The sequence below is a fragment of the Vombatus ursinus genome, unplaced genomic scaffold (genome assembly GCF_900497805.2).
Source record: "Vombatus ursinus unplaced genomic scaffold, bare-nosed wombat genome assembly UNPS02014816.1, whole genome shotgun sequence".
Lineage (NCBI taxonomy): Eukaryota > Metazoa > Chordata > Mammalia > Diprotodontia > Vombatidae > Vombatus > Vombatus ursinus.
In genome coordinates, this window is record NW_020954594.1 from 12,814,909 (window position 1) to 12,841,103 (window position 26,195).

A 26,195-nucleotide genomic window follows, 5' to 3' on the forward strand; every position below is an offset into this window, starting at 1 on the left:
TTGCTACTATGTAAAAAAAAAATCACAGTTACCACCAAGAGACTTACTTCATATTCTAAGGAACTAGAAACTTGAATAAACCATCATGTAAAGAGGTCTGGAGGGAAATATGTAGAAAGTGAACTAGTAAAATTTATAGATAATATTGGAATGACAAAGTGTTCTACTAGAGATTTAGATGTCCTGGCTTGCATGACAAAAACAAGAGAGAATGACTAAGTGGTACAGTTGTGTCTAGTTCTAAATGTTCCTCACCCTTGGGGCCTGAGAAAGTTCTCAAAGGTTCTAGATCATGTTGTATGAGTCCCAACTAATGTGTTTACTTTTATTGGTCAGTCAGAGGACGCACCATTCAAAATAAAAGTAATTAGTAAAACAGTATAAAAACATAAAAATTACAAATTATTCCCCTGATGAACTTTGAGTTCACTTTCAGTAAGTCAGTCAATAAACGCAGCTGCTATATACCAAGCAGTATGTAGAGTGCTAAGGATACATGTGTGTGTGTGTCTGTAGGTGTGTGTAGGTGTGTGGGTGGGTGTGTATGAAGAAGAAGAAAGAAGAAAGAGGAGGAGGAAGAGGAGGAAAAGAAGAAAAAGGAGGTGAAGGAGGAGGAGGAGGAAGAGACAGTCCTTTTCCTCAATGAATTTATAATCTAGTGGGGGAACAAAAGGAAACTGAAAAGCAGGGTTGCGGGGAGAAAGGAGTCAGGGAGGGGGAGAAAGCACCCAGCATTGGCAGAAGGAGTCCAAAAGGCCTGCAGCTGTGTGGAAATTAGATGATTGGCCTGGTCCCGCTCCTTAAGTGGACATTTTAGAGCACGTGGCTCTACCCTGCAATCAAAGGGGCATAGGGAATTAATGAGGTGAATAATAAGGCTGTTTTGATCTTGCGGGATGTTGAAGGGAAGGAGAAGAGGTAAAGGGAAGAGAATAAACATGTATATATTATCTACTACGTGCCAGGCACTGTGCTAAGCACTTTTTACAAATATTACCTCATTTTATTTTGATCCTCACAACAACTATGCAAGGTAGATGCTATTATTATCACCATTTTATAGTTGAGGAAAGTGAGGCAAACAAAATTTAAGTGACTTTCCCAAGGTCACACAACTAATAAATGCCTGAGGCCAGCTCTGAGCTCAGATTTTCTGACTCCAGGCCCTACACCAGGGGTGGGGAACCTGCAGTCTGGAGGCCACATGTGGCTTTCTAGGTCCTCAAGTGTGGCCCTTTGACTGAATCCAAACTTCATAGAACAAATCCCCTTAATAAAAGGATGTGTTTAGTAAAACTTGGACTCAAGTCAAAAAGCCACATCCAGGGACCTAGAAGGCCACATGTGGCCTCAAGGCCACAGGTTCCCCATCACTGCCTATACTCTATCCATTGCACTCTTGGCTGCCTCTAATAAAGAGATTTCCCAATGATCATCCCACAAGTTCACCTGATAACATGGGGATCACACAAAAGGGAATGACTTTTAGCAGAACATTTCATGCCATTGATGCTATAAAGCTGATGATGTCTTCTACTGATGTCATCGCGCTACTCTTACAGTTCTTACATCTCTCCTGCTCTTCCCTGTGGAGCATGGTTCCTCTGCTCCCTGCTGGGTGTTTCATTTACCATGTTCCCTTCTTGGGAGGGTTGGAAAGGATCATAAGCTATTTCCTGGTGAGTATTGAAGACGCTGTTCTAGATGGCCTTCAGATTTTAATCAATCAACAGAGGATTTGCTAAGCACCTATCTTGTTCTAGGCACTGTTCTGGGTAAAAGTGAAACTCTAGTGCTCCTCCCTCAAAAAACTTATTATTTAGTATATTCACCAATAAAACTGTGTCAGTAAGGTTCTCGTTTATAGGTGAGGACTATAGTACTCTTGTTTTGTTTTTAGGCAATTGGGGTTAAGTGACTTGCCCACAGTCACACAGTTAGTAAGTATCAAGTGTTTGGTCTGAGGCTGGATTTGAACTCAGGTCCTCCTGACTCCAGGGCTAGTGCTCTATCCACTGCGCCACCTAGCTGCCCCAGAACTATAGTACCTTTGACCAGATTTTTCAGGTTTCCCTGGAACTCACCTCTAGTCTTCTGCCAAGGTGCTCTCCTCAGAGACACCTTCAACTCTATCCACCACACAGTAAAGAATGCGGTATTGATTGAGCTTTTTTATCCCCCAAAACAGCTGAAGATCTCTTCAGTCAATTCTCTGGCCCAGATCTGCTCTTCTTCCCACTGGTGTCCTCTCTCTCTTTGAAGGACCATCTTGAACGGCTTTCATTCTTGCTTTGGTGTGCCTTTCAAGTTTGGAATGCCTAGTATAATGGAATAAGACAAATGGTTAGCAAACCTAGGTGACAGTCTCAGGTTAGACATTAATTCAATGTGTAACTATGGACAAATTATTTAGCCTCTAAATTTACTCTCTGTAAAATGCCACTATTGAATAAAAGGTTAAGAATGAAATGATAAAGTAAGAGTAAGTCCTAAAATTCCAATGAAAGTGTGATCTCGTCAGTGTGGGGATGCCTACCAATGATACAGATGCATCCCATCCAAGTCTTCCTATTTTGGGCAATGAGGGCTCCCCCCCCATCCAATGTGCTGATAACCTTCTTTACATTCTCTTAACATCAGGAGAATAGCAATGGAGCCCATGAATTGCCTATTAGTATTTCAGTAGCTTTGGCTACTTGACCAACCCATATACTTGTTTGACGATACAGTTATTTAATGATGTAATTTATTATGTTTTGCATGCATAAATCATTGCTTATAATATGTTGCAGCCTACTCATACCAACTCTGCACATCTCCATTGCCCTTTGGGTAATTCTTCATTATTTTTTTTGCCAACTGCAATATTCCGTGCCTTACAGTAATATAACATAAATGGAAAATATTATTTAAAAACATAGGCCTTTGTTTCAATAAATAGGTCAGGGACATTAACTTTGCAGTTTCTCAAATCAAATAATACTGGACTCATCCTTCTATTCAGTCTGAATACTTCTAAATTCTCTATCCTGGATTGTTTTACTCACCAGCACCTCAGTGTAGTGACTCATGGAATGGGGTCACAGATATATGACGATTGGTAGTAAAGGTTTTACAAACCAGTAAAACTTTGCTATGTGGAGCAAATCCATATACTGGTGGCCAGGTAACACTGATTTGCTTTTACACCATCAATTTTGATCAGGGAAACAGACTCGTAGACACAAAGTATTTTTGCTATGATTATAGAACCAGAGAATGGCAGAGTCATAATGAGAAACCAGCTCCTCAATGGTTATAATATCCTCAGGATATATTCTGCAAATATAAACAGTGAGCCAAGAGGATTTATCCAGTTGGTTATCTATTTGTATCATTGAAGAAAAAGAAGGGATACAATTTTGAACAAAATAGAAGAAATTTTAGAAGGTAATAGATTATTTTAATGTATACTTTCAGATGCTTATATAAGAACATGTGTAAAATATGTTTTTTCATATCTTACTGAGAAGGGAAATATTATAATTTACCACACTTGGATATCATTATACATTGCATTATCTTTACCAATATTCATACATCACCTTCACATTTTCTTAGAAAAAAACATTTTATCAGCTTAGACAATTTGATTTCCCTAAAAATCTAGATAATTATAATTTCCCTAAAACTCCTGTTATTCTCTCTGGCTACTATACAAAATTAAAAATCTAACTTAATTAATTTATTAAAAGTAGTTAATACCAATCAATCTTTGACTGGTTTAGAACCTCCCAATCATTTTCTAACATGTGATTAAAAACCACATTTCCAGAAACCACATAAAACTAAAAAAATAAACAAAATGTTATTTGCACATAAAAATAGTCTACTAGATAATGCTGATTCCAGCCTGTGCTTACTGGGGTAAAAACGTAAATAGTAATCAACTCTGAAACTCCATATGAATAAAGCTTTCTTATAACTTCTTGGGGAAGGTACCTGGTGCCAGACCCTCTCTGTGGTTGCAAACTTCAGGACATTCTTGAGAACTTAGCAATTCTGAATACAATTTTGGCTTAAACTAGTTTTCCACAGATGTTGTTGAAAAGAAGTGAACATCCAGTTTGGTTTTTTTTTACTGTTTTCTCTTTCCTTTTAAGATGATGTCAAATGAGTAATGTTGAAAGAGAAAATGGCCAAATAACACATTGAATTCTAAAATCTGAATATCTATTAAAAGCAACTTGAAAATTGCAGAGAAATTATTTCCTGTAGAAACCACTTTTTCATATTCTTAGAGATAACTAAATTATTGTCTAATCAAATATTGCTAGGTACAGTCCCCAACATGGAATCATCCTCACTTTCTCATACATGTTTTACTTTTCATGAAGTGGCAGAAGCAGGTAAAAATGTGGGAGTATCAGTAAGATTCTTTGATGTGGGATAGAATTACAACTTTTTAAATGTATTTTCTATAAGCACTATTCACAGCAGTAAGATTTTTGATTGAAGAGAGGAAGGTAATAGGAAGCTAATCGACTTAGATAGGGAGGTTCAAAATCTCAGGTGAAGCCTCAAGAATTAATTTCGTTAGGTTTGGCACTAAGGGATAGATGCTCAAAGGGTAAAGTGTGTGCACAAAAAGCAAAATCATCTACGGCAAATAATCAGTTATTAGCTGGCCCTGTTTCACCCACATAACAGGGATTACTCCTTTGATAGTTTAAAAGGGAAACTAATTTTGTTTCCAAGTTAAAGTTAAAAGTTCTCTTGGGTCATTTAGCATTGAAGATTTCTAAAAATTATTTATATGTGTGTGTGTTCATTTCTTTATTTAGATTTTTACATAAAATCTAGCCAAATTTTTTTGTTATGATAAGTTAAAATAATTAAGCTATATTCACCCTCATTGGTACAGGAGACAGTGTTGATCATGGAGTCAGAAAGACTCATCTTCCTGAGTTCAAATCTGGCTTCAGATACTTCCTAGCTATGTGACCCTGGTCAAGTCATTTAACCCTGTTTGCCTCACTTCTCTCATCTGTAAAATGAGCTGGAGAAGAAAATGGCAAAGCACTCCAATATTTTTGCCAAGAAAACCCCGCATGGGGTCATGAAAAATCAGACACAACTAAAAACAACTGAACAACAACAAAAAAGAAGATTTCAGCCCATAAGTAGAAAGACCTAGAAGTATTGCCCATATCAGTTTCACAACAATCAGAATTATGGCATAAAACTATACAACCACAAATTACTGTCAAAAAAATTTTTTTGGAGAACCACTCAAACTGACAATGATGTCTTTCTTTGTTATTCTTGTTACTGTGTTTTTTTAATCAACTAGAAATATTTTAGAATGATAGGATTTAGAGCTGTAAAGGACTTTGGAGAGCATCTCATTTAATTGTCTCATTTTCCACGTAAGGAAACTGAAGCTCATAAAAGTGGAGCAACTTGATGCTGGTCCTAAAGCTAGCAAGGAACACATTGATAGCGTAGTTTCCTGCCTGCAAATGCACAATCATCCAGTGATTGTGACACTACACCATGATTCCTCTTAGTGCCTGTTTGTCTTTCTTTCTTCAAGTTTACAACAATAAATCGTCAGCTCCAGGGTCATTTAAATGGATCTATTCAATAGTGGTTTAAAGGATTTTTAAATATTAGAATGATGTTTCTCAAACTATACTTATCTATATCAGAAAGTTATCAGTGACCTGGGAGATCTATTAACACAGATTGTTCCCTTCAACCATGTTATCTATACCACCTTTTCTCTTGACAAATATCATCCTCCTCTCATTCTGGCATCACCATGTCATCGCATATCATCATATAGTCTCTTCCTCTTAGCACTTTGCTCTTCTCCTCATCCCCATCCCACCCTATCGTTATTATAATTATATAAATCTTTCTTTAATTCATTTGAATTTAGTTGAACCAGAATTCATTAAGTAACTAATAAGGACTTATTTCTGGGCCTTCCCATCTGCCCTGCAACTGGCCTTTCCTTTATAACTTATCTTCTCCAATTAGAATATAAAGTCCTTGAGAGTAGGAACAATCTCACTTTTTCTATTTTATCCCTAGCATATAGCACAGTATTTGGCACTTAATAGGCACTTAGTGCATGCTTTTTCACTTATTCATTGAAACTATGAGCAAGGCAATAAGGTAGTCATTGATGATATGAAGATGATGCAATTCTCTGATACTCTCTTTGAAGAGCTTAATAGTAGAGGATAAGATAAATAAAATTACCAAGATACCTGGCCAAATCTGGTAAGTGCAAAGGGGAGACACAGATAAGTTAGTTAGTCAACAAGTCAATAAGCATTTATTTAAGTGCCTACTATGTGCTAAGCTCTGGGGATACAAAGAGAGGCAAAAAACAGTCGTTGCTCCCAACAAGATCATAGTCTAATGTGGGGACCAACACTTCAACTACTATACAACTATGTTATATACACACATACACAAATATATGGGTAGGTATATATATGCGTGTATAGATACACATTTTTGTGTATCTATGCATATATGTATACATGCTGGATATATTAGAGTTAAGAAATAAAGGGAGGCACTTTGAAGATGGGGGGAGGCTTCTTGCAGTGGTATGATTTTAGCTGGGGTGGGGGGAGAAAGAGAAAAGGAAGTTCTCCCTACACCAGGAGTTCTTAACCCATGGTCTATGAAGACTCTAAGGAGAAAAAGATCACTCAACAAAAGCAAGTAAAAGAAGGGTCCATGGAACAGGTTGCAACTGAGCTGGAAAAGGATTTGATGGGCTAAGAAAGGGCAGGAACAACCTACATGAATTCACCACGATATAGGAACTAAGATAAGGTCAGAGACAAGATAGTAGTTTAATTTGGCTGGAGTTGAATGGGTGAATGGTGAGTAGTGTGAAGTGACTAGATAGTTATATTGGGTTCAAATTATTATTTCTTTGTCTTACTTATCCAGACTAACGCTTCCATTAGTATGAATAACTATCAAGTGCAACGTCTAATAGAAGGTACTTAATAAATTGTTATTGATTGTGTGATTGGAAACTTCTTCCAAAAATGCAGATTGACAAGTCCTTTTGGTAACTTGTAGTCTCAGAGATTTGCCATTGAACTGAGAGTTTAATGATTTGCACATAGTTACAACACAGAATATGTACAAGTTAAAAATTGAATCCAATGCTTTTTGACAATGAAGTCTGCTATCTCTGACCTTATCTCTACTTAAGACCCTATGAGTCAGGGTCAGTAGTTGGTATGTCATATTATAGATGATAGAGATCCACTAAATCTGGGATGCTTAGCTTGGGATCTAGGAACTTGTTAATATTTTAGTAATTATATTTCATTTTAATTGGTTTCCTTCATAATCATGTTTCTTTTATGTTCTGCATTTAAGCACAGTATTCTGCGAAGGGCCCCATAGACTTCACCAGATTGCCAAATATTCTGTGGCAAACAATGCATGTTAAGCACCCGTTCACTAAAAGTTTTTGAATAGATGGATGATATGCTCAAATGTGTCTTAGGAAGATTATTTTGACAGCTGCATGAACAACTCTATTAGAGAGGAGAAAGATAGTAGGCAGAGAGGACAGTTAAGTTAAGTACATAGTACTTAGGAGAAGCAATAAGAACAAGTCTAGGATGGTAGCAGTATAAGTAGAAAAGAGGTGACAGATGTGAGAGACATCCTAGAAGTAAAATTAATAGGATATTGGATGGTTATGTGGGGCGAGGGGAATAACAAACTCTAAGTTTTTAAGTTTAGGTGATGGGGCTAGCATCAACATAATCAGAGAAATTAGGATGAGGTCTAGCCAGGCTTGGATAGCAGTAGGGGGTGGGGGAGGAATTTCAATTCATTTTGTGACTTGCTGAGTTTTGAGGAACTATCAGGACATTTAGATGGAGGTGTCCAATGGGCACTTGGAAATGGCCAGCATCAGGAAAAAGTTAGGACTGGCTATATGGATAGCTAGATGGGTAGTCACTGACACAAACATGGTAATTCGAGGAATGATTCCAGGAGAAAAGTGAAAAGAAGAAAGTGGGTTTACCTTTATTTAGGGGGAAGGTGAGTAATAAGTAGCATATTAGCAATAGTAGTAGTGGTGAAAATAAAGTAACTGATTAGAACTAACTTTTTGTTTGGCTCCTACTATTTCCAGAGCACTGTGCTAAAAACTGAAAAAAGATAAAAGAAAAGAAAGTGACAGTGTGGGGTCTTGGAATCCAAGGTAGGGAAGCATATCAGAAAGGTTAATAAGTCAAAGCTGCAGACAGAACAAAGAGAGTCGAGGACTAAAGAAAAGGATAATTGAATTTGTGGACAATGTAATTAGCAAACCTGTATTTGCTCTAATCATTAGAATAATCTTCAGAGGAGAACCTGATCATTTCTAAATCATCCCAAACCAAGAAGCCACTGATCAAGCACTCTTATGCCAAGAAATCTCATCTCCCTCTTTTCAGTGTAGTATAGAGTAGGTATTTGTATGTGTGTGTGTGTGTGTGTATTCATATATATACACACACACATACATATAGTATACAGTGTGTGTATTTATGTATGTGTGTATGTATGTATATGTTGTGTGTGTATATATGTATGTATAACATACATACATATATATATGCAACATATATATGCCATTATTTTCCAAATTTCCACCTTTACATCATAGAACAGTTTAGAATAGAAATGTTTCAGGATCACTGCCTTAATAGGAAACTTATACATAAATATGCTTTTGCGAACCAAGAGTAAAAATGCTGAATGCTGGCCCATTGCATTTCTCAACACCTGATACTCCTGCTAGCTCAACATCCTAGGGTTTTATGGCCTAGCTGGCAGGACAGCTATCAATAGAGGCTAGCCTTCCAGTGAGGCTAAAGTCCTATTTAGGAGGTAATCTGGTGAGGGATTCATGGGCTATTTCATCTTCACCCAACCATGGCTTACTAGAATAATGTAGTAGCTTGACTGAATCAGGTCTGTTTTCAAGACTGTTCCTTTCAGTTCTACCCCCAACTGTGTATTCTACCTTCTTTGTTTTTAGAAAAGGACTTTTTTTTTCGCCCCCACACATTAGAGCCCGACCCAAGTATGAGCCCAAATAAGACCTCATTCTGAGTAGCATCCCTGCTGCTAAGTTTCTCTGTTGGCGCTGGTTCATGATGGCATTAAAAAGAAATGACCCTCCTTTTTGTTTCTGTAGCATAAGATAGATGATGCTTGTTTATTTTTTAATGCATTTGAAGGTACTGTTTATGTAAGGGAGAGATGTTTGCTTATGTGAAAGAACAGCATATGGAGATCTCATATAAGGTTCCCTACATATCTCCATGCATAGGATTTAATGTGACATTCTAGTTTGTCTTTTTCAGTTTTTCCTGTTGTTTCTTTCTTTCTAAGCTTTTTTATTAGGGGAGGAGAGTGAAAGGGAGATAGGCAAAAAAAAAAAAATAATAAAAATGCACATTCCAGAAAGAATAGAGTTATAAGAGACCTAGGAGATAATGCAGTTCAATGGGTGTTTGAATGAAAATCCCCCCCACAATTTTTCTTGAAGCTGTTGTCTAAAGACCTCTAGTAAGGAAAAACAGACCACCCTGCCAAGGCAGTCTATTTCATTTTGATATAGCTGACTATGAACAAGTTTGTCCTTAGCCAATCCCAAATCTGCTATTTTCTAACTTCTATCCATTTCTTCTTGATCTGCCAATTCATGCCAAGTAGATCAGTCATAAACCTTGTTGTCAAGAAAAAAAGAAATGAAGTGACTTAAGCCTTATTTAGAAGAAGAATAAAAATCTAAAATAAGCGAACTTTAAGTGACTACCTTTCCACATTGGCAATATTTGACATATTTTTATGAGTCCATAGATAAGTAAGTTCCTTAACAGCAAATGTTGTTTCATTTCTATCTGTGTAAAAGAGTAATATGAATAGCTAATATTTGCATAATGTTTTAAGGTTTGTAAATTACTTTACATATAATTTATCTCACTCTATCCTTATAACAACCCTGGGATTTGGAGCTAATAATAATAACAATAAAAAAACTAACATTTGTATAGAACTTACTATATTCCAGGCACTGTGCTAAACACTTTATGTCCATTTTGCAGATGACAAAACTGAGGTAGAGAGAGGTGAAGTGACTTGTTGAGGGGCATAGGGTTTGTATCCCCTGTTCATAGTATGGTGCTTTGCACATAGGTATTTAATTAATTCTCCCTGCCTTGAATTTAAGCTATATCTAAGCTCTTCTGTTATCCCTCTTCTCCCATTGAAGCTACATTGAAAAAAAGTATCCTTTTTTTAAAGTTCAGGGTCAGATATTCACATTGCCATAGCTTCCTAAAAAAAGCAGAATTTACTCTTTAGATTTTTTGCCCTTCTCTTGAGCACAGAACTGTACTTAAAATGTAATGTAGTGTACGGTAATGCATGGCAATGTAGCAACACTCAGTCACTTAAGTGGGATTTTCTATAGGGCAAGGTCAATTGCCTAAGTGCAATTTATTCAACCATTTATACTCTAGTGAAAGCAGAGCTGTTTGAAGTCAAAGTTGAAAATACAAGTAAATAGTGGGTAAATGCTTTGTCTACTGAAACTAATGGACATCATGCTTCTCTTAGACTAGAAAAATTAACAAAATATTAGAGAGCTAATGAACACGTTTTGTATCTCACTGAGTATGTCTAGAGTGGTGTTAGCTTCTCCTCCATAATTCATACCAACAACAAGTAATGGTTTTTCTACGATGACAAGTCATTTATACAGAATTTGGTGTATTTTTGTTTGTTTTTATGTTGTGCTTTTTCCTGGGCTTCAGATGCTCTTTTTAATTTATTTTATTTTTATTGATGCCTTTTATATCATATTAATTTCCAACTATATTCCTTCTTACCCCTACACAGCAGTTCATTCCTTTTAGCAAAGATTTAAAAGGGGGGGATGGAATGTCAGCAAAACTCATCAACTCGCTTGCAGCAGCAAGCAGCATTTGATAAACACATAATATGCAATGCCCATGGATCTCCACCTCTTCGGTGGAGGAAGTAAGCACATTTTCTCAACTGCTCTGAAACCATTTATATCACTACCTTCACATAGCATTTGGTTTGACATTTTCTTTTACCAACCTTTATAAATACTTATAATAATTGACAGTAATTCATTTTGATCTGATTCTAATTTTCCTCCTCAGTACATAACTTCCAAGTAGAAGTGTCCTCAAGCTAGTGGAGAATACAATTGTGTTGAATGGAAAGAATGTGAACTCAGCTCCTCACAAGGAAAAAAAAATCACACTGCGCCTGTGATTACTACCTTATACTGAATGCTATAACCCATTACCTGACACGAATGAGTAAACCTTTCCCAATTTCTGTTATATCCATATATTTAGAAAAAAAATTGGGAGAAAATCTATCCAATTTAAGCTGCAACATATAAAAACCTTGACTGATTTATGTTATAGCATTTATATATGAACAAATGTGGTCACTTTTTAAAATAATTTGCAAATTATCCACTTATGGGTTTCAAAAATCTTTATTAATGGCAAAATCCAAATGCACAGATAGCAATGCTTCCTCTCTTCTGATACAGAAGTAGAAACATGTTGGCCATTAAAAGAAATTACCTAAATCTTTTAACTTTTAAACTCTTATTGTTCAAGATTGCTATTTTATTACAGATTTTTCCCAGGCAGTAACATTTTTCTCAGAACACAACAGCAGGGATCAACTGAGAAATTTGAGGAATTTGTAAATGATAGGCATGTTTGAAATTAGAAAAACATATCCAGCAGTTTGAGCCCCTTCTATCCATGGGCTATATAATGTACATTTTTTAAAAATCTAAACGTATACTCTATCAATTGACCAGAGTGACATTAAAAGTATTCTGAAAATTAATCTACATGCATATTAACCCAATAGACTATAATAAGTCCTTTCTGGTCTCTTGGGTGTACAATATTTGTTTTTTTAAAAAATTGCCCGACTACATATTTATCTAATAGGACAGAATGCTTTCAAATAAATAATACATAATATATAAACTCTTATGATTGATTTTTTTCTTTCTTCCTTTGGAATATAAAAAATACATAAAAGGAAATTTGAAAACCTATGTATAAGTGTATATACATATATAATATATATATACATATATACATACATATTATATATATATATATATATATATATATATGTATCTTCCTGAAACAAACAAAACCTAGGAAATTGGACACTACTGTATAAGCAAAAAAGAATTTCAGATTTCTATCATAGCTCATTTTTCGGCATGAACACTACAGCGTATTGTCAAGAGCAGAGAGCCTGGGGTGTTTTGTGAAGAAGTCAGGAGAACAGATGGTAACTGGGTTAGCCTAGACAGAAGAGAAAAGGAAGGTGTGACCACCCAGGAAGGCCTGGTAAATTATACAGGTTTGTCTTTGCACTTTCAGATGGGAAAGGTACATGCCTTTGGCCAGGACTACAGTCCTACTGAGCCAAGCATAACCCAGTTCTAAAGACAGTGAGAGCCGGGAGGCGAGAGAAACAGAGTAAAGATAGAAGAAGGTTTATGAAGAACCCCTGGAAATAGAACAAGGGTTAATTTTTGAGTTTGTAGGTTTGACCCTGGGGTAGATTGCTTCCCAACTGGAGAAGAGATATACTATTTACTACAGAGGATGAAATCTACTATAGTCAATGGATCTAAGAAATTTTTTGGAGAAGAGATATGCTATTTACTACAGAGGATGAAATCTACTATAGTCAATGGATCTAAGATATTTTAATTAACTATGAAATTAAAAGTAAAATATTATGATCCTATCCTTTCTATAAGCAAGAAAATGCTATCTAAAGGAGTTCATGTTGATCAAAAAAATTCTTCAGTTATGTGCAAGGGCATTATGAAAATAGTGGTGAGCAGCTAGTCTTATCAAAGAGAGATCATGGGAATCACTTAGAGAATAGATAATAGGAAGACTTCATATACTCTGGAATGGTTGACAAATCTCACTTAACAAATGGAGTGACTGGGCTTAGCAGACATATTTTTTTTAAACATTATTATTTTATCTACTTTATCATTTACCCAGGGAATTCTATGATCATCTCTAGTATTTAGTTAGCATTTCCTGATATGTACAGGTGCTTTTTTTCACTAGCTACATGGTAGATCCTTGGAACATGAAGGTCCTTCTTTATTTTACCTCTCACCTTAATACCCCAATTAAGGTTTAGTACATACTAGACCAAGGTTGACTAGCTAAGTTATGTTATAAATGAATGTGAGTTTTTTAATAAGAGGTTATGGCATTTTTGTGTTACTCATCTCAGAGGACTGACTTAATTGAAACATTTATTAAGTGCCTTACCCATACATAGTAATGAGCTAATATGCTAAGGATACAATGATACTCTTTTCTCAAGGATAATCATTATTCTAACTCATGGAAACCTACAGTAGGAAATCTAAATATGGTGGACTTGTTGATTTCTTTTCTTTTCTTTTTTTTAAGTGAGGTAGTTGGGGTTAAGTGACTTGCCCAGAGTCACACAGCTAGTGAGTGTTATGTGTCTGAGGTCAGATTTGAACTCAAGTCTTCCTGACTCTGGGGCTGGTGCTCTATCCACTGCACCACCTAGCTGCCCTGACTTCTTGATTTCTTAAATAAAGTTTTGTGTATTTGAACATGTAAAAAAAAATCTTAGCTTGTAGGTTACACAAAAACAGGAAGCACATTCGATTTGGCCCTCTGACTATTTTGCCAACGTCTTGCTCTAATGGTGGAAAGGACAAATAACTGAGATTTGGATATATGAGTACAAAGAACAGGTCCAAGCTAAGTTCTATGATAAATTTTGCAAGTGATTGAAAAAGAGAGAATTTGTCAGTTGGAAAAAGAGGAATACATGGTTAGAACAGCTTCATGAATAAACTAGGCCTTCCTTTGGGTCTGAAATGGAAGGTACTTCAATGCAAGAATTGGAAATGGGATTTTTCCATTCAAAGCATGAAGGTTGATATGAACAAAGTCATGCCTATGGATGAGATTGCGATAAGACTGGGAATAGAGCATATTCCCACTTTGCTAGAACATAGAACATGCAAAATGAAGTAGTACAAGATAAGACTGCACCAAAAAAGGAGGAGCAAGACTGTGGAAAGCATCAGATGCCAGAATAAAAAAAAAATATGTTTTATTCAGAACTATTGAAGTTTTTTGAGTGAAGGAATGTCATGGTCAAGTTTTGGAGGGAGTGGTTGGGGAGTCAGGTCTGGATATGTGATTTTATCAGTACAGGGAATTTGCAGTGAGGCAAATCCACCTACCAGTGCAGATCAGCAATGACTCTATTATTTATAGTCTTTTTTTTTTTTTTTGTGAGGCAGATGGGATTAAATGACTTGCCCAGAGTCACATAGTTAGTGAGTGTTATCTGAGGCCGGATTTGACCTCAGGTCCTCCTGACTCCAGGGCTGGTGCTCTACCACCTGTGCCATCTAGCTGCTCCTTGTAATTTATAATCTTAAAGGAGTTGCTGGGAACATTGAGAAGTTAAGTGATTTCCCAGACATCACACAGGGGAAAGATATCAGAAGCAGGATTTGAACCAAGCTCTAAAGCCAGCTCTTTAGTCTCTTTACTACACGGCTTCTCTCTGTGGGTCTTAACAAAGGTTATAATAGCTTGGGATTTGCAAAGTGCTACCTCTCTTCCAATCATAGCAACAACTCTCTGTCATAGCTAGATATATGACACCCCATTCTCTAAGTACTGGCAGCCTTCCATGCCTAGAATTCTTTCCATCTTCATCTTCATCTTCATCTTCGGGCCTCCACAGCTTCCATCAGGTTTCAGTTGAAGTCCCACATTCTGCAAGAAACCTTTTTTCTGACCCACTTAATATTAGTTCATTCTCTTCATGGATTATCTCCATAGGGCTTACCCGCTCCACTTAAGTGAAAGATGAATCTGACTGTGACTTAAAACCTGCATCTTAAGATTTACTGCTTATTTTCAATGAAATGTTTAGGAATTTTAAATCCACATTCTTTGCTTCACTTAATTTTAGCAGATTGAATGTTTATAAAGGGTAAAGAGATGATAAAGGGAAAGGAAGGTGAATAAAATATGTCTATAGCTATACATTAGCCAGAAAGTGAACCATGATTTTTTTTTGCTGAATCAGTAATGTCCTTCTTTGTTGTGAAGTTCTCTTGTTGTGTATCCAAGACAATAAGTATTAAGTTTTTTCCACTGGTAGTACTTTTGTTTTGCTTTGCATTTATGTATGAGTGTATGCAAGATAAAGGATGGAGATGGTAGATGCTCAAAGAATGAAAGGGAGTCAACAATCATTAAAACAACAATAGTATAAAGCAAAAGTATTGAGAACAGCATGGATTTTGCTTGCCATAGTATGCCACTATGCCAGCTATCTTTTCTTTAGGGGGATATTTCAAGGATTAGAATTTTCAACGATGTAGGCACTATTCACATTGATGTAAATCATAACTCCTCTGTTTTGTTAGTAGTCTTCATACATAACTGTGACTAAAGAAATTCATCATTGGGTGGCAACACTTCTAGAAAAGAGTCTCTTTGAGATTCATTGATTTGACCCTTGGTGGTCAGATAGTACAATTCAAGAAGAAGGCATGTGATATGGAAGAAAGAATACTGGTTTGGAATGAGGAGTTCAAGAATTGCCTCCAGTTGGGAGCAGCTAGGTGGCACAGTGGATAGAGCACCGACCCTGAAGTCAGGAGTACCTGAGTTCAAGTACAGCCTCAGATCAAACACTTGACACTTACTAGCTGTGTGACCCTGGGCAAGTCACTTAACCCCAATTGCCTAACCCCCCCCCAAAAAAAAGAATTGCCTCCAGTACTTGCTAATTCTGTGATTATGAACTGGTCATTTAACTTTCCTAACCTTCAGTTTTCTTATCCATAAAAGGGTGATAATGTTTATAGAGCTCACCTCACAGAGGCTGTCATGAGGATCATATAGAATTAGATATGTAAAAACACTCTTCCAATCTTAAATTATTCAATATCAGTTATTATCACAATCAAAGAGGGTAGAATTCTAGAAGTCCTGCACTATTACAAATGGCAACTTTATTCTGTAGTGACTCAGATTTATCTATACTAAAAGAACAAAATTACCCATTATGTAAAAAAAAGTCAATTACAGAGGTCATGAAACTGTCACACACAAACACACACACACACACACACACATACACACACACACACAGACACCTTGCTTTAGGTTACCTCCCACTAACCCTAATCAAGATAGTTGTCATTTCCTAAATAATAGCCTAGGAAACGTCCAATTCTAACAAGCCATACCAGACCAAAACTGGTTAGCAGACTCATCATTCTCCTGAGTTTACAATACATATCAAAGCATAAGATGTGTCTCTCTTGAATACATTTCCTCTCTTATTGGGGTTCAGTGAACAGCAAGAATCGGCCAGTATTTGGCTTTTCAACCTATCTCACCCTCTCCTGTCCCTATTTTCTCCCTTCCTCCACATAGACTCATAAATTCACAAATATTCCTCCACAGTCACTCAAACCCTTCAAATTTCCTCCACAACAGTGCAGCCCTATCTTTCCATCAAAATTCTTCCTAAAGGTTCTAAACACTCCAAAGCTAACACCATTTCTAAGACACATGACTTCCTGGATGCCCTTTAGAATGGTGAGAGTGATAACTAGTAGCTGTATTGTACTGTCCCCTGGACCCACACTGACATAGAGAATCTGCATTCTAGACTCATCACTGCTATTACCAGTCATGTGATCCTAGGTGCCATTTGACTTAGTTTCAGTTCCTTATCTATTAAAACAGAGGTAATAAAACCTGGCTTTGCCTCCCAAATTCACAGGAATGTTTTAAAGATCAAATGAAATCACCTAAGTGAAAACTCAAAAGTTGTGAAAACTCAAAAGCTGTAAAATGTCACATAATTGTATGAGATTTTTAAAAGGCAGCACCATGTCAAATATTAAAGTTTTACTATTAAAGTATTGGTCCTTTGACTGAGAAGTTTTTCTATTCCAAGTTATACCTGTTCTTGAATCCCTCACTTTCTATGTGCTGCCAATATATGATTATATTCATTTGCACATATATACATATAGGCAATATACCCACATATGTGTGTGTATATATGCACATGCACCCACACACTGTATGTATATACACACATGCACATATGTGTGTATGTATGTATGCATGTAGATAAATATCTTTCCTAAGTTGTGAGTTCAATATTACTGTACCCGTTTCAAGCTCTCAATTCACTCTTTAGAAGCCTTTCTGCAAGACACAAAATCCATTGTGTAATATTTTTTAACCAGACTGCAGGAATGCAAAAGTATACACTGTTTCCTTCAAAAATGGAATCATCACTCACAGATGTAGATGTGTACTTGTTATGCCAAGATGAGACAGATGTGGTTCTATTCACTCAGGGACAGGTGCGGAGGAAGAAGAGATAAAACATTTGTAGAAAGTGTAAGCAACTTCATCGCTGTTGTTAAATAAATAAACTCCCTGCCAAAAAAGTTTATTTGCTTATTTCTCCAGAATGTTTATTTTAAGCTCTGACTTAACTCCGCTTTATTCCAATTTTCTTTGCTGTATTCATGGTGAGTGTATGCTCCATGTACGTGTGTTTTAAAGTACATTATGCAGTGGGCATTCAGGAAGCTATTGAACCAGAGATACACACGTCATTTTAGCAAGGCCATATCACTTTAAAGTAAGCTCATCCTACTTATACCTAGCTTATCTACCTAAGCCCTGGCTAGAAGTCTTCTTTTGTCCTTACGAAGAGAGGAGGCTAGGGGGAAAAATCAGAGGCAAAGAAGAGCTAATAGCTAAAAAGAAGTTTGGATCCTTTTCCTTAGAAATATTTCAGTGAGCTATAAACCAAGAACAGAACCAGGAAGTGCAAATCTGCAGCTGGTAGGCAAGGGCAGAGAAACAGAAGATGATTTTGATTTTAAATATTTGCATTAATCCTGGCTCCAAAAGAGGGATTGGGTAGGAATCAGCAGCTGGGAGGGGAAAGGCAAATGGAAAAGACGATTTGATTTTAAATGTATTTAATCATAATGCAAAGTGGAGACTGAAGGGGAGGGAGAACTCTGCAGCTGGGCTGATGGAGGCAGAGAGCTAAGTTAAAATATTGTCTTCATTTGAAATACACATCTTTGGGTTTATTGAAGCTCAAGAGGGACCAGGAAGCTTGTAGATACAAAAGGGATTATACAGTTTGAAGTAGCTATAGCTAAAGAACACTAGTGATCAGTGTCAAAGATGAAACTGAGAACCAAGACCCTCAGACAAAATAATGACTTACATCGCAAGATTTCAAAAAAATTAAAGCAAACACACAAAACTTTGGGAAAAGAGGGTGTTTCAATATACTGAATATTATGACATGGATTTCCAGAGAGAGTGAGAGAGAGATAGAGATAGAGAGAGAGTTATCTATATACAAATATAATATGCTAATATTATCATATTTTTAAAAATGTTTTATTGATGCTTCTCATTTACTCTTACTGTTTCACTGTCATTTCCAAATATAACACCTTTCTTCCACTCCAGCACTAAAACCCTTCCTTATAACAAAAAAAAAAACATTTAAGCAAAATTAACTGACAGAGTGACCATATCTGACTATAGCCCCTGATTTGCTAGGAAGGAGGTATTTTTCTTTGTTGTCTGGGACCAATATTCTTCTTATGATTACTGAAGAATTCAGTGTTCTCTTCGTTTGCACTATTTAAAATCATGTAGTTGCTGTTTATCCTTCTTTTTCGAAGAGGACCAATGATATCACAGGTGATGTCTTGACTTACTCGTGAATTGAATTAAAGTGAGGAAGAGATGCACAAAGTTATCAGCCTCACTCTTCCAGAGTCATCTTAGTCCAGTGGCAAGACAAAAGTCAGGAATGGTGATGCCCTGGGATGCAATTAGTGTCTGACCAAGTCCTAAGTGCTCCACAGTGCCTGCTTCAGTCTCATTCATAGCTGTTGGAACAAATTGGTCTCATCTACTCATGCCACCATGGAAAGTCTCCACATGCTTGGGGTAGAGATCCTGGTAAGTTATTGACAGGTTTGAGGTCTGTTGGTTACCTTCAACCTAGTTTAGCCCCTCTGCCAAGACAATTTTAATGAGGTATGACCACTGTGCTTGCTATAGCTTCTTGGAGCCACAGGTGAGATTTGGGTGAAAGATGGACACCAAAGGTGGATGAGCAGCCCCGAAAAGTGCTCAGCAAGCCCTCACATCTGAGTTGCTCATCCTCCCTGAATACCCCATGTAACTCAGACTAAAATCCTGTACATTGGGCTTGGATAGCCAATTTTCAAATAAAATATGCAAAGCTAGACCTAACACAATATAGATTGAACATAGCTGCTTCAGAAGGCATTTCAGGATCTTCTACTACCTTGAGCACAGGATCACAGTATTTAAAGTTGAATCTTAAAGATCAATTAGGGGCAGCTAGGGGGTGCAGTGGATAAAATGTTAGCCCTGAAGCTAACTGTGTGACCCTGGGCAAATCTCTTAACCATGTTTGCCTCAGTTTCCTCATCTGTAAAATGAACTATAGAAGCAAATGTAAACCATGCCAGTATCTTTGCCAAGAAAACCCCAGTGGAGTCACAAAGAGTCAGACATGTCTGAAATAACTGAACAACAAAGATCATCCAGTTCAACCCTTTCACTTTTACAGATGAGAAAACTGAATAGAATATCTAAATCTGAGCTAATTATATAAGCAGCTATAGAAGCTAATTTTCTTGAAGGAAATGCTTAATATTGAATTGCTGACTTGTCATTTGTCTCTCAAGTCACAGGAACCACATGGAAGACAAGGTCTGTGAAGGCTCTGTCATGCCAACATTCTAATCAGAATCTTAAAGGATACATATATGTTTCTGTCTTTTTGCTATTTTCCTGTCTGTGGTTAATAAATCCCAACTTTCCACTTCCCTAAGCTGTCCTTTAGAATTACTCCCTGTTAGAAGAAAATCCTCCCCCTGTAAATTTCTCAGTCCTCATCCCTAACCACCCCAGATATATCCATCTTTCTGCATCATTTGATATTGTTGATCACCCTCTCCTAGTTCAACTAATACAAGTGTTCCTTCTTCGTCTTTTTTACTGTTCCATCTTTGTCTTCTTGACTCTCATTTATGGATATTTCCCAAAAAACTATACCCTTTTCATTGTCTGTCATAAAATCTAATCCAGAATTTACAAATAGCTTCTGGAAATTTCTCAAATACTCAGAATCTCAAACCAAACCCATCAATTTGTCCCTCTGCTAACCTCTATTTTTGTCACTGTCACTTCCCATTCACCCAGACTTAAAACCATACAGTCATCTTTATTATACATTTATTTACACATTCAAACAGTCAGCAAGTCATGTTAATATTATATCCACAACATCCTGTTCTCTCTACTCATAGCATTCTTTTTCAGGTACTTCATCTGGCTAAGGTGTAATAGCCTTCAAACTAGTCCTATGTTGCATCTAATCTCTCTTCTGTCCAATTTATCTTTCACATACCTGCCAAAAAAAAAACAAAAAAAATCCTTTTTAGTAAATAGACCTGACTCCGTCATTCCTTTGCTTAAAAAGTTTGTCAGTGTCTCACTATGTCTATAGAATAAAATAGAATCATTTTAGCCAGGCACTTAAGGAACATCACAATCTGGCTTTCTGCTATATTTCTGGACCCCTCTCACCCACCCACACACTCCTTTTCACACATGTTACATTCAATCCAACTGGACTAATACTTGTTCTTTGACATCATCCTTTATTCTTTAGTTTCTATACATGCATGTATATTTACATACATACCCACATGAACACACACATCCATACACACAAACCATCCTATATGCATAGAATATACTCTTTATATATCTAAACCTGGAGTTTTCTTCCTTTCATGCTCAAGTCAGGAGTCACCGCTCCCATGAATCCTTTCCTGAGTCCAGTAACTATAATGATTTCTTCCTTTTTTCCTCAAAATAGATTTTTCTTAAAATTTTCTTAAATCTTTTCTTTTCTCTTACCATGTTCTACCTGATAATATTTACTGTAACCTAAAGACTCAATTTATATGTAACATGTATTGGTAAAGTATGAATTCTTATCATGTTTACAATAAACTATCAGAAATCATCTTCTGTCACTCTAGACACAGTTCAAATGAAAATACTTCTTTATCTAAAACCTTGAACTTTTATTAAAGTCTTTGTTGATCATTATAAAGGATCATATTTATGTCACTGTCCAACATTTCACATTGCAATTAATATTCCCAGATAAATAGAAAAGGCTCTACTTAAAACAAGGGGAAATTAACTTTCACAATTAGCATGTACATATAAACAAATTTCATTAATTTGCGAATTTGAGTCCTCATTTTGAATATTAGCCAGACAACCAAATTCTAATAGAATAAGAATAACAAAGTATTCAAGTTTATCCAGGGAGTGCTAGGAAAACAATATGAGGCCTGGTTTCTTATTCTGTATCACAATTCTTAGACTGCAATCCTCTTGCAGCATATACCCTTAGATATGGTATGAAACTAGTCCTATCTTCCTTCTTGTCATGCTATGAGCAGAAAGTGAATTTTCAAATAATATGAAATAACTTGATTATAAAAATCTTCAGATATGTCAGTCTTGTGGTGTGCAGGACTGGGGAAAGTGTAGAAATGCCAGTGGAGGGACAGTGAGCCTGCCTTTAATGATTTCTTCCTTCCTTTCTTTCTTTTTTTTGAATGAATGAATTTGGTTCACCAGGTGGGGCTTTTGTCCAAAATTTTCATAGCTTGACCAATGAATTCAGCTTAATAAAAATATCTCTCTTTGTAGGCTGAATACTCAAAGCCTTCACTGGTTTAAATCCAAGTCAGAGATGTTACTTTTTTTTGAAACCCAAAAATGGTACAAAAATTACAAAAGGCATAAAATTCATCCTTATCATCATGAAGTATTGAGGAGCAATGGTTCTCCGCTGTTCAATGGCATTCAACATACTCTTGGCTTCTTAGCATCCCTTCAATTCTAAATATATTGTTTGTCCCATTCATGTCAATACAAGCCTTTAAAGTATGCAATACTCTTTTTTTTCTTTTCAGTGAAGCTAGAAGCAGCAAGTATATAAAAAATACTGTTACTTCCTTACATTTATATTTTCTACAACCCAGCATTGATTTGCTCCTTATTTAAGCAACATTTTCTTGATAAATTAAAAAAGCAGCAATAGCCATTACTGCAGGCTATATACAGCCTCTAATATCACTTAAGCATATTACAGAATATAATATCTGGTACTTAACGACTAACTTGCATATGAAAGCTCACATAATGTCTCATAAAACCCTTAAAATGGCTTCAGTTTAAGAGTCTCTTTAAAAAAAAAAAACACCTTCAGGGAATATTGTAAATGAAGTAGCACTCCAGCCTTGGAAAAAAAAAATTCACACACTTGCAGAAATTTTTAATATAAATTGAACACATTAAAAATTAATTTTGCATGACCATTTCGCATTGCGGTGCCAATGCATAGTTAAGATAAGGCCTTAACTCCTCTTTGTTTAAAGTAACATGGAAGCTTCTCTCTTTCTCCCTCTCCCTCTCTCTCCTGCTCTCCCACTCTAGTCTGTACATAATTATTATTTTCATTAATCAGAGAATGGACCCCCATTTTCCTATTCTGACAGCCCCAGCTGGAGTTGACAGAAACCCTACCTGAGTCGCCAAGGCAACTTAACTATAAACTTCTAGGAAACTCATTAAAGAAAGGTGTGAGCTGACAATTAACTAAGGTCATTCCCTATTTTAAACTAGGTGACCTGGGAAAAGCTTACTCATCAGAAAAGTCTCCAGTCTGCATTGTCCTGTTTTTCTTTCACCATTCCCTTCCTGGCCCTTTGACTCCCCTCACTTCCCTTGGTTCTTCTGTGCCAGTTATCACCTTGAATGTCTGCTTTTTAGGTCTTTTAGTCATGTATATGAGAACAACAGCTAAACATTGTCTATTAAAATAAAATGAAAATGAGGGAAATAATTGCAATAAACCACCTGCTGCATCTTTTTTTATATTTGTGCTTTTTTAATATTGTTTCTACGGTCATAGTTTCATAACAAATATTCCCAAAAGTGTGTGCCAGTGACAATGTGACATTAAAAAATGATTTTTTCTTTTCTGCTGGAAAACTTGTGCTCCCCAGGTCTGACATGGTACAGTTGTTCTGTGGTTCTGAAAGAACAGCAAGTTCAACACTAGTTGGGAACTTGCAAAGGGTGACTATGGCACTCATAGATTACATCCTTCATGATCAATTTTTAAAGGTAGACTTAGGAGAACGAATCAGACCTTTAGAGACAAGGCTCTATAAAAAAGCTAATAAACAAAAAGAAAATTTTTTCTTCCTAAAGATACAGCTCAGCTTCTGAACTTGTTTTTTGTTGTTGTTGTTATTATTAGCCTCAGAGATCTTTCAATTCAAATATTGAAAGCTGAAAGAGAACTGAGAAAGCTGATGATCAGAGTTGATTATTTCTTTGTTATTAGTCTGTGTGCGTGTGTGTGTGTGTATGTGTGTGTGTGTGTGTGTGATGGGGGGATTGCTCTGGGAAGAGGAGTAGTCAATGTTCAGTTGGAAACAAACTATTTTAATAAGAATATTTCCTCAGCTTTCTAAAGCTTCACACAGACCATGTAAGATGTTGTAAAATGTATTCCCTGGTTTTCCCCTTGTTCTTTCACTCCACATTAATGTGATTTTAGGTACAATAATAAAACAGACTCCAAAACCCCAGAGAAGACACAAATAGTTTGCTGCCAAAAAAAAAAAAAGGTATTAGACCGTGGTGATGGTTTATCCTGAAAAATAATACATTTTTTAAAAAATGAAATGAAGCCAATTTTTGTGTAAATAAATTGTTAATTTCATCTAGCATGGTCCTACAAAGTACCTACAGGTACTTTGGAGTAGTTTCTTAAAATAAGACTGAATTTCATCAAGACTGCCATTTATCCACTGGCCAGGGGTAGGGAACCTGCAGCTTGGAGGTCACATATAACCCTCTAGGTCCTCAAGTGCAGCCCTTTGACTGAATCTAAACTTCACAGAACACATCCCCTTAATAAAAAGATGTATTCTGTAATATTCAGACTCAGTCAAAAGGCTGGACCAGAGGACCTAGAAGATCACATGTGGCCTAGAGGTCAAAGGTTCCCCATCCAGGCACCTAGCCTATAGGGCATGCCTGCACACATATGGCCCCCAAGGATTTCGGATGGCCAGAGAAAAATGTAAGGTTGCCTCTGTGCACTCTCCTGTTTGTCACATGACCAGTGGCAACTAACCAGGGTGTCTAGTCTAATCTATCTGTGGCAGGAAGAAGTTTAGCCTGTTTTAATTTTGGCTCCTACCTACTGCCAAGTTGTGTAGGTCTGCTATAAGGCATTGATCATTAACCTTATTCATGGGGATGATCAAGATCATGATTTCCCTCCCTCTTTGAGGTATAGGTTATGTCCAGGTTAAAGACTCCCAACAGTTACAAACTATTGAAGAGTACACAGATACAGATGGCATTCTAAAGAATTTGGTCAGAGTTATAAAGGACTCATTAGGCTCCATAAGCAGAAGGTATTATGGAGCAGAGTTGTCAAACTCAAATAAAAACAGGGACCATCAATCCATAAATAGAGATCCTTGCAGGTCATATAGCGACTTAATTTTAAAATGTAGCATTATTTAATTTTATTGTATTTTTATTTATTTTGTTAAATATTTCCAAATTACATTTTAATTGGGGGGGGGGTGTTTGGTGTGTTATGGGCAGCATGTGTGAGATCTCTGCTGTTGACAGCCAGTTTCACTTCAGTAATACTAACTTATGTTACTAAAATGTTTTGAGGATTTCTTTCTTAAAAACACACACACATGAGTTAAGGAAGTTTTAAAAAGGTAAGAGAAGAAGAGAAAATGCTTTGTCGTTTTAAACCACATAAGTAAACTGAAAAAGGGAAAAAAAATCAGATTTTTGAAAGAATTTCAGAATTCATAGAAGATATCTTTCTGTCTAATATTTGTTAAAGCTAAATATTTATTATTTGATAGCTACTTTCATACCTTAGAGACAACAACGATTAAAGGATTGACTGCTAAGCAAATTATTCAATAATGATTTTAATTTGAAAAGGTGGTAGATACTCTTCCTGATTCTCAAATTAAGCATCCAAAACGAGACTAAACAGCAAAGCACAGACAGAGCAAGGTATAGAAAAATTGTTGCTATTACACCAAAGTTAATCCTTTGGCAGTATTTACCACAGTTATCATTTTAGCTAATTTGCCAGATTCTTAGTCACAAATGTGACCCTCTGTTTCTCCAATCCTTTTCCATCACAAAACATAGTGAAGAAAAAGCAGTGGACATCTGGGCTGTATTCCAAGTTTTCAGGAGGCTCTGTCTCAATGCGCATTATTTCTCCACCTGCAAAATATTTTCTTCCTCTTTACAGGAATGCTATGGTTATCAAATATAATTTATAAAGTTTAAAAAAGGTATAAAATGCCAACATTGCTCCTAAATTGACATGTAACTGCTACCTACACTCTCAGTTACTTTCATCTGTTATAGTGCCTTTCTCCAAAATTTTGAAGTAATGGAAAAGGAGACTCACTGATCACTGAAAAAGAAAGAAAGGAATGACTGGAAAACAAGAAATACATACAAATTGTCTTACCAAGCTATACACCTACAAAATCTCTTTCCCTGAGAGCTTGGAGAAGAATAGTGGAGAATGGCTGGTAGAGAAATTTGTGCTTCCCAAGTGAATATGAGAACTAATTTTCACCATCCATCCAACTACGCAATATGCAATATGCTGCTGTTGTTGTTGTTGTTGTTCAGCGTGTCAGTCATTCTGACTCTTTGTGATCCCATTTTGGGGTTTTTTGGGCAAAAGATAATAAAGTAGGCTTCCATTTTCTTCTCTAGCTTATTTTTATAGATGAGAAAGCTGAGGCAAGCAAGGTTAAGTGACTTGCCCAATTCAGAAAGCTAGTA